Genomic DNA, 11,333 nt, shown 5'->3' with positions numbered 1-11,333 from the left:
AGAATGGAAAAGAGAAGTATATTTTAAGAAAAGTTTAATTAATCTTATGATTTTTGTGCTCTGTAACATGAGAACAACTTTTGTAGCATTGATTTGTGTAAAAGTGTTGTAAAAAAAGTAATGATTTTAAAGAAGTATATATAAAATTTTCTAGATTTTTACATAACAGATTTAAACCTTATCATTACATAAATAAGTACCAAATACGGCTTTCAAAAATGAAATTTTGGTTATGACTGACAAACTAGAAAGAACAAATGCAATTCCTAAAGTTATAAAAGTTTAAAATTTCTTTTTCATTGTATATTTTAAAATCAGTGTTACTCTAAGGTTTTATTTGTCAAAAGTTATTACTAACTTGCTAAGAAAAAACTTAAATCATCTGTTGAACAAATGTTTTTATTTATTTCAGATTATTTTGTTGATATAACACTGTCTATAATGGTGTTAAGTTAGCTGATTAAAGTCATAGAGCAGTGTTTCCCAAAGTGGACGATATTAGTAAGTTGGGGGCATTAACTTGAAAAGAGGAAAAAGGGGACAGTTTAGAAATTTTGAAACCTACGCAATACATTCTTGAGTTGCAGATGAAGAGCAGAAAAAAAAAGGTTTTAGGTGTTTTTATTGATAACTTTGTAACTTGTATTAGATATTTGATGAAGAGCAAAAAAAGGTCTAAGTGAGTGTTTTAAATGTTAGCTTATGCTTTTTGAGCAGCACTTATTGGAGGGGGCAATATATTTTTGAATTCTTTAAAGAAGGCAATTTGAAAAAAAGTTTTTGAAACTCTACCATAAAGGGTCCACTTTATTTTTTTACAATTCGACTTAATTTTAAGAATTTATATATATAAACTTTAGTTTATATAGTTAAACATATATATATATATATCTAAGATATCGGATACGTTTTATTATTTTAAAATATTCAATGTAACTATTAGACATAAGGGATAAAAGTCAGTCAGTTCATAAGGCTACTTATGGAAGATCAAAAATTTAATGGTAAAAAAAATATCTAACTAAAAATATTATTGTCTTCTAATTAAACTCGAAATCAATCTATTTTGAACTATTATAGTAAGTAAATTAACAATATTTGAATGTCACTTTTGGAAAAAAATACTGTTTTCTTTTTTTTTTTTTGAATGTTTGCTTTTAACTATTTTATAACTTAAACACTAAAAGGGTTTTTTTAAAACAAGAAATTTTCTAAAAAATTTGAGGTAGGTGGCTTAAGATTTAAAAACTAATAGATTTGTAGCTACTTTTTATTATATCTGAAATAATTTCAGAATTGCAATTCATGTTTATAAAAATTACTCTCAAAAAAACGCACTGAAAAAATAATTTTTCTTAATGATTGACTTGTAGTATATATTCTAAGTTACATAACTAAAAAAGTATTAATTTTGTTATAATTTGTTCCTAAAATCCCTTTCGATCTGGTAATAAAAAATTATCAACTCTTAAATCAAATCACTCTACTTGAAAATACTTATTTTAATTTTATATCATTAAAACTATTTTCATGGACTATTCAAACTTTTCAGTTAGCTAAAAACATCAAAAGCATACTTTCTAAACTTTGTACAATTTTTATACAAAATACAAACTTTATTCTGTTTTTACTGGTTATTATGATCCCAGATATATATTTAAAACAAAATGAAATTAAAGTCTTTAAGATGTTTTTTTTTTTTATTCTACACTATGTCTTTCAGTTTAAGTAGCCTAGATTTTGATGCCTGGATCCATTGTATTGACAATAAACTTGCAATATAATGAAAATACATACATTAAATTTTATATTTTTTTAATCAGGGACTTAGAAAAAACTATCTTTAGTGACTTATTTAAAGGTTTTCACTGTGAAACCCTAAACAGTATTTAGGTTTTCAACTCTATTCTGATTTAAAAAAAAGTTTACTGTTTTCACTTTTTTTCAACCCAAGTTTTAGTAGTTAGCTTATTTTTGAAGCTTTTTTTTTCTTGATTTAATGTCAACTACAGTATTTTAATTTAAAAAATTTTAACTGTTGTAGTAATTAAGTATCTTAAAAGCACCAAAATATTCTATAGAAAAATTTGATTTTTTTCTTTTATGTTTTTGAACTTTTTGCCATTGCTGTAGGAACAATTAGTAATTTACTTCTTTTAATAGTAATTAATACTAATAACAAAATAATGCTTAAAGATTGTATCTTTACTTAGAGTTGTAAACTTGATGATATTTGTAATTAGATACACAAAATGTTTCATTGTTTATAATTTATTTATAAAACTTATGATGCATTTGGAGTAATTTCCCTAAAATGTAAATAAAACAAAAGTATGTACACAATGGACTATTTAGTAAAAGTTTTTTACAGTTTAAATAATTTTAAGTCAGAGTTTAAAAATAAGTTTCAATACATATTTAAAAATCAATCAAAAGTGTTGTTTTATAATACAAGAAAAAAGGCTAACTGTAAATATTAAGTAACAGGAGGACAAATTTAAAATCAAAACAAAAATAAACTGATTATTTAATAAAAGTACATAAAGAATGTTATCAAACAGTTAAACTCAGTTCAAATGTTCAAATCAGTTTTATAAATAAACAGAATGTAATTGAGGTAAACATTTACAAAATTGTTTAGTTCTATGTAGTTTATTAGAAGTAAAGTTTAAACTTGTTTTAATTGTATAGATTTATATGCTTAGTACGTTATAAAGAGTTTTATTGTGATTTACCACAGGTATTTACATATATATTTTTTGGTTTTTTAAAGAATAAGATTTATAACTGGAGAGCTCTACAGAGCGAAAAATTGTTTTATTATTAGAATAATTCAAAAAGTTCTATAGCTTGCAAACGTCATTTTTTATGACACTTATGTACTTTGAATCTTTTTTGTGTTTTTTGTTATAAATTAAGTACATAGTTTCAACTATTTAAGTCAACCTTTACTCTAAATTTGCAAAAAAAAGTATACAATCTCTTTTGGTAAGTTAAACAGATCAGATTTCTCTGGTTTATACCAAAAATAAAATAACAATTTTGAGTCGATCATTATCATTAAATTTGTGATTGCGCTCTGAACTACAACGGCATCGATCAAATCTATAATACAATTCCAGGGTTTCCACGCGAAATTTTGTAAATTCAGCCTGACTTTTATCTTCCTCTAAGGTAAGTATTTTAAGTGGGAACTTCCGATTAGATGCATTCTGAGCACACGTATCTTAATGAGTACGGACTTCAAGTACACATATTTTGACAAGTACGCATTTTAGTACGCACTTCTTATTCAGTACACATTTTTAAATCAAAAAAATATTCTGTTAGGCTTCGTTTTTTATGTAGACTAATCATTCATAGTTACAAACTTTCTATTGAGTAGCTGCTGTGTTCAGAATGTGTATTTCAGGGTAAGATACCTGTAATACCTTATATTGCTTACTATAAAATCTTTTTAGCTAAAAATCATTAAATAAAAATCTACTCTTAATTGTAAACTTTAGTAACTCAAAAACAATACTAGCTTCATTGAATATCTGTTTTATTAAAAACTACCTAGTACAATTTAATATAAAAGTTTTTATTTAAAAACCAATTATAAAATAACCTACTATGATAAGTTTACAGATTTAATTAATTTTTAAAATAATGAATAAAAAGCAGACTCTATTTCTGATATATAAAATATTTCCTCTTACCATTAAATATAAAACCTTTCGCTTTGAAAAATTATAACAAAGAAATCTACTCATATTTATTTTAGAAATTAAAGTAATTCTAAAAATTTTTTAAGTAATTAAACTTTACAATGGTCTGTATATGAGTGAGAAACTTTCTCATATCATTGAAAATAAAACATTTAAACTAGAAAATAAATATATTTCTACTCTTACTTAATTCACAAACATAATAACAATTATAATAAAGTAAACCATACTTTTTTTTTTTTATAAAATGCTATAACCGCTCATAGAGTGGTTACGTTGGGTAAAGGACTTATTAAGGATTTGGGAAAGGTTAGACGTCACAATACTGTTACTGCACTGCTAATAAATGAGTAGTTGTGTAGATACTACTTAATCTGATACCGGGTATTTATGTTGTAAGTTCAATAACAAATTGTATATCATACAAAGGTCTTCTTAAAGTAAGTATGCTAAATAACTTGTTAAGTATTAGAAACTCTTGATTAGAGAAACTAGTTTTAATTTAGACAAAGTGTCTACGTTAAGTTGAGTTTGAACAAGTAAAAAGCACAACAAATGTTTATTACTACTTTTTAACTACAAAAAATACATATAACGACACTATCAAGCTTTCAACAGCGATTGGATATTTCGGGGAAAAACCGTTAATAAAACCACTTGGTAGGTTAAACTTGAAGATAACTTCCGCCAGATTTAGGATGGTAACTGCTTATGTCGGGCGAAAGATTAACTGTCCGACTTAGAAAGCTTTCTAATTGAGCTCTTAACTCGATTATTAAATAAAACAATAGCGAACAGGTAGGTCTTTTTATGGGTACTATTTTATGGGCACTATTTCATTGGCAGAATTGCTGCAATCAATTCTGCCCATAATTTGATGTGATGTCATGAAAATTATGGGTAGTATTAAGATGTTGCTGCAATTAAGTGAAAAATAAAATACTGTCTAGGTCTTATATAAATGATATGGATAGTTTTTGTAGTTTTAAATTTATAAAGAAACAAGTAAAATATAACTTGAATACACATAAACCAATAGTTTCATTTATTTTTAAATTTATTTAAATTAAATTTTGTAAACTAACAGAAGTAGTGGCTAAACTTATTAAAAGACTATGGATATAGTTTTTTTATGTAATATTTAATAAAGAAAAAAAACTTGAAAACAAAATTTTTTATAATAACAGAATTAATGGTTTGTCATACTATAAGTATATTTGATATTTTTTTTTTATTTAAGATTTTATAAATAATATAAAAAATAAACTTGAAGACACATAAACCAATTGTTTGAATTATAGTTGTATTTATGTAATTTATATTTAGTAAACTTATAGAAGTAGTGGTTTGGCTTTAAGTGTACTATTTTATAGGCAGTATTTTATGTGTAGATTTGCTTCAATCAAATATGCCCATAATTTGATGTGACTTCATTCAAATTATGGTTAGTATTTAGATGTTGCTGAAATTTAATGAAAAATAAAATACTATCTAGGCCTTATATAAATATTATGGATAGTTTTTTTTGTAGTTTTAAATTTATAAACAAACAAATAAATAAGCAAATCTACACATAAAATACTGCCAATAAAATAGTACACATAATGCCAAACCACTACTTCTATAAGTTTACTAAAAATAAATTACATAAAAACATCTATTAATCAAACAATTGGTAGTGTGTAATCAAGTTTTTTTTCTTTATTAAATATTACATAAAAAACTATTCATAATATTTTAATAAGTCCAGCCACTACTTCTGTTAGTTTACAAAATATAATTTTAATAAATGTAAAAATAAATTAAACTATTAATTATGTCAACAAGTTATATTTTATTTGTTTGTTTATAAATTTAAAACTACAAAAAAACTATCCATAATATTTATATAAGGCCTAGACAGTATTTTATTTTTCATTTCATTGCAGCAACTTAATTACAGCAACATCTAAATACTTACCATAATTTGAATAAAATCACATCAAATTATGGGCATAATTGATTGAAGCAATTCTACACATAAAATACTGCCCATATAATAGTACACATAAGGCCAAACCATTTCTTCTATAAGTTTACTAAATATAAATTAAATATATACAACTATAAATCAAACAGTTGGTTTATGTGTGTTCAAGTTAAATTTTTTATTTTGTTTACAAAATCTTTTTTAAAAAAGTATCAAAAAAACTTATAATATGCAAAGCCATTACTTCTGTTATATAATCGAACTATAATTTTTTATTAAAGTTTGCTAAGTTTGACTTTCGACTTTATTTTCCAGCTCTAAATTAATTCACTTTTCCTCTTTTGCTAAAATACAAAATAAAGCTCAAAGTCTTGATTCTAGTATGTTTTATAAAAAAATTTCTGTCTGCCTTTGTGTTTTTATTTTATTTTTAAATCTTTTTATGAATAGAAACTATTTAGTAACCAACAGTCAAGTTTCGCGAATCTACGCACAGCAAAAGTGTGTGGCTAAATGAAAGAACGTAATTAAACGAGAGATAGCAAATATACCTACAATTTTGGCTATTTTCTTATGGGCAGCAGCTTGGTGGTGGCTTCTTGCAATATTTATCATCGGGCACGTAGTTGTCCATCCTTCGGTGATTGCATCGAACACTTCAATTAAAACATATATCAAACGTTATTTTGTACCCGCCAATGCAAAAAAAAAAATCAACTTTGAAGTTCCAATGTCTCTTATTGCTTTAGTTTTTGAGTTGGAAACAAAACAGTTGTTAGTTGGTTTGTATTTTTCATCTAAGCCACCAGCTATCAGCAGTGAATCTCTTTTGTAGACACATACACCAAATGAACTGTGAGATATTGCAGATAAAAACAAAGACCTCTTCAATGCACTTAACTTTTTCGTGACAGTGTTGTACTCTTCAAAGGTACTGTTTCTATAGCCTCCCACCAAGAAGACGGAATTTCCAATAACTGCATTGACATGATGTTTTAACCTTGTCGGAAGATTTTGCAATTTTGTCCACCATTGACTTTAAATGGAGAATGAGTAACATGATGTAGGGTTTCTATAACCTCCAAACAACAATACAGTATCTGTTGGGAATTAATATATTTTTAGTATGTTTTCATACGTAATCTGATATTGTTTGAAAATTAGATAAAAATACATGAAAATAAAACTATTTGTTTTATAGTAAGAGTAGCACTAAAATTGTCTATATTTTTTCTCTTTGAATAAGATTTTGTTTATGACAGAAGAGCCCAACAAGGTGAAAATTTGTTTTGTTATTAGCTTATGTCACTAGAAAGTCTCAATATTGGTTTTCCTCGTTAGTATTTAAGTTGGAAACTTTTATTGTTTAAACTAGACCTAAAATTAAATATAACAATGTTTTAAGAGATCATACGACAAGGATTTCAAATCTTTAGTTACAAATTAAAAAAAAATAGCTAAACCAATTCTTACTATAATGTAAGAACGATAAAGAATATTAATTTACAACAATACTAGTATTGTAGTTTAATTTTTAAGTTATTTAACACAACTTTAATTCATAATTAAGTTGGCTAAGTTTGACTTCAGACTTTATTTTCAAGCTATAAATTTATGTACTTAACCTTTACTACTAAGAAATATTAAATAAAGAAAAAAATATTAATTTTAGTATGTTTTATAAAGAAAGTTTTGTCAGCCATATATTTATTTCTACTGTTGTAGATTTAATTTTTTTATTGACAAAAAAACTGTTTTACTACCTACTTCGTTCATAACAAACTTATTGATTCACTTAAAATTCGATAAAGAATTTTTTAATTGCATCCAGTTTTTATAAAGTATGCTTAATGTGTATTCATTATTTGATAAACTTTTTAAAATTTACTTTTACCACACAAAAATCAATAAGTTTTTTTTTTAGATTAACTCAAATTTGTTTATTTTTAATTTTAGGTTTATTTAACTTTAATTTTAGTCAATTTTTATTTGAAACACTTAACTAAAGTTTACTTAATATTATAATTAAGCTTTAAATCTATGAAAATTTAAGCCAAATTAACTGTTAGCCTAGAAACAAACGTGATTATAAAATGTTTATAATGTTTATTATTATAAAAAATATAAAATATTAAACATTTTAATTTCGTTGAAAAAGAAGCGTAGTTTAAAAAGTTTTTTTTTTGTAGAAAAAAGTACATTCCAGCACATTTAAAACCAAAATATATAAAATTAGCCAATCAAAAGTATTTTTTTAAACAGTTTTTGATTGATTAACAAGTGTTTTTTTTTTACACTTGTTTACTTGTTATGTTTCCTGTGCGACTCCTGGACAAAACTGGAATAAACATATTATAAAAGCAGCTGAATATTGTTTTCTTTTAATACAGTTTAATAAAGTTATATATTTAACAGTTTACTTTTTAATGAGTAAATTTATTTTATATATTTTTGCAAAAATGACGTATTTTTATAATATTTTATTTAAAAAAAAAAATAAAATATATAAAATTTTATTTCGTTGAAAAAAAGCGTAGTTTAAAAAGTTTTTTTTTTTGTAGAAAAAAGTACATTCGAGCACATTTAAAAACAAAATATATAAAATTAGCCAATCAAAAGTATTTTTTAAAACAGTTTTTGATTGATTTTATAACTCCAATGGTTTCCTTTTTAGTGAGGAAACCATTGACCAGTTATCGGGTTGTTTTATTTTTACAACATTAGAATAACCTTATTTTTATAACTTATTTATACTTCCTTAAAATTGTAAAATAATTGTGCACGTCTGCTACTAGTTTTTCTTTAGTAAATATAATTTGTTTTATGAACTAAACTTGGTTTTTATTTAAATTTTTTCAATTGGAAAAGTTTGACTAACTAATTTACTTACTTATCGTTAAGTGTTTTTTCATTATTATAAGGAAGGATTAAACAATAGTTTGTTTAGTGCTTTGTTCTTAGTTACTTATGTATAAAAGTTTTCGTTGTACATATTATATTCTTAACTTATTATTTTACATTGTCAATTACAACAGGACTAAAGTTTATATTTCATGTATTTTACTAAAAGTTAAAGAACTGAAATACTCATTAAAACTTTGCACTCTATTTTACTAATTCTTAAAATTCAAACATTTTGATATGCCTGAGAAAATGTTAGATAGTTATGTAGAAAAAGTTATGAAATCTGTTAAAAACCATTTTTAAAAGCTATTATATAAAATACTTAAATATTTAACAAAATAATTGTGATACCCTACTAAAATAGTTCTACACACGGAAACTGGTATACACAAAGAAGCTAGTAGTGTAAGTCTATTATTTGATCAGAAAGTTCACTTAAAGATTACTGAAAAAATTTTAAAAAAAGCTCAATTATAAAAACTTTTATAGTTTTTTTTTTATTTGTACCCTTATCACTAACCTACCGTACACAAACATATCAAAAATCAATCAAAAAAATATACAAATAACTAAAATTAAAAAAGTATGAAAAAAAGCTTCTTCTTTTTTTTGCTTACTCAGCTTTTTGTCAGCTCAGACTGACCGTTAAGTATACAAGCTTTTTGAATCTGTTACTGACTTTTCGTTCGGGCAGAAGTATCAGTGAGTTATATTTCAATGTGGTTCGCTTCTAGTTATATTTGTTTGCAACTCACTGTACACTGTTAGTACTAAGCTGCATATCTAAATAATTTTCATTTCTTAACTAACTTGTTCAGTTACACTGTCTAACTTTTACTCGATGTTTTACTTTTCATTGTACCCGTGTCAATTTGTTGTGCTCTGTTTTACTCGCATCGTTAAAATTAGTAGATTAATTTATTCAAAGTGATTTTGTATACCTATTTGAATGAGGTACACTTTACTCACTCATAACATATTATAGACAAAGTCGATAAGTCTCCAAGCAGGGAAACTCCCAGGCCAAGACGGTCAGTCCAGACTAGGTAAAAGTCAGTTTTTTAGCGCTAAAAATATCCCCGTCAATAAATAGTTAAAACATTAAACTAAATCTTACTGCCGGGGATTTTATAACGCTAGTCAACTTTTTACCAAGTCTGGGTCAGCCCGTCCGATGGCAGCCTACAATGTAAAGGGGAATAAACCTTCGTTTCAACTTTATTATAAATAAAATACCTTTTTTTTGTTTGAATACTCAAAGAATTTCTATTGGTTATTTATTACCTGAACTAAAACAAGTTGTCATTATAAGAACACTGGTTAAAAAAATCCTTAAAAGTTTAGTAAATGAACTAAAAAACTACTAAAACTCAAACAAGTTTTTATAATAAACAAACACTATTAAACCTAACACTTAACTACATACACTTAAACAATGTCCATTTATTATTAAAAGTACATAAGCATTATTTAAATTTTTAGTATAATATTAAAACATTAATTTATAGATTAGTATTCACAAAAATTATTTAAACTATAACTTGGATGATATCTACTTATGCTAAAGCTTTATTAATGCAAAAATTAAAGTATTTTTTTACAAGTTAAATAGTATAATTTAGTTATTAGCTTTTAAGCTTAATTTTGGTAATGAATAATAAACAAGTTTGTTACAACTGAGCGGGAAAAGTATGAAAAAAAAACTTAAGATTTTACAAATGATACTTTATTATGACGTAACAATATATTGCTTGCATACTTATAAAACGTAAATTGAATACTTTTTCGAAGTAAAATGAAATTAAACGCTAAAATCGCTAAAGCAAATAAGTCGACTTCTCGACTAAAACCGACCGGATTAGCGAGGAAGCACTGTACTGGAATAACTCTGTACATACAATGTCAAATATCTTAGAATGTGCTATAAAATAAATAAAGTGTTTTATAGTTTTGTAACAAAAAAATTTTCAAAGTATAAACAATGTTTTTAAATAAAAAACACAAATTTATAAGTTCATGTAAACTTTCATTGTTTTTATTTAGCAATGAGATTTTTTTTAGTTATAATTTTGACAACTGCATAAAAAAACTGTTTAAGGTTTTAAGTACTGTACATATATGACAATAAACGTTATTTTAATTCATACTTTGACACTTCGCTTTTTGAACTAGTGGTAAAAAACAAGTGAAAATAGTTTCAGTATGTATATTAAAATAATCAAACTGTTTAAACAGACCATTCACTGCAGGTAATTTGCAAGTGACTAAAAATGTGGCGTGCAAAGATTTTGGAAAGTTGAAATTTGGCCCGCGAACACCAACTACCTGCCGATCCCTGTAATAACTAACCTGGTGATTCTACAACAACTTTCGCAGGACTGGCATCATGCAGTTAATATTAAACACTTGTGCTGAAATAATTTTCCTCATTATTAAAAAACTATAGCTGTTTTGTTCATAGTGGTAATATTGTTGTGATTTTTTTTGATTTTATGTCAACCATTTCTTCTGATCCCTCCTCCTATTTTTTATTTGTTTCTGCTTTGACAATAAGCTTTGTTAAGTTTAAAACGATAAATAAAATGCCACAGAGTATGTAAAAATTAAATCAATTGTATTTATAAAGTAAGTATAAAGTTTATAAAACTTTAAAGAAAGCTTTTATTGAATTTTATTATCTCTTGAAGTTGTATCCATACTAGGCGTTGTCATTTGATTCATTGAACAATTTAATTAAAGACAGTGTTTGG

This window comes from Thalia democratica, chromosome 8 (genome assembly GCF_965202585.1).
Source record: "Thalia democratica chromosome 8, ktThaDemo2.hap1.1, whole genome shotgun sequence".
Lineage (NCBI taxonomy): Eukaryota > Metazoa > Chordata > Thaliacea > Salpida > Salpidae > Thalia > Thalia democratica.
This window is presented reverse-complemented; position numbering follows the sequence as displayed.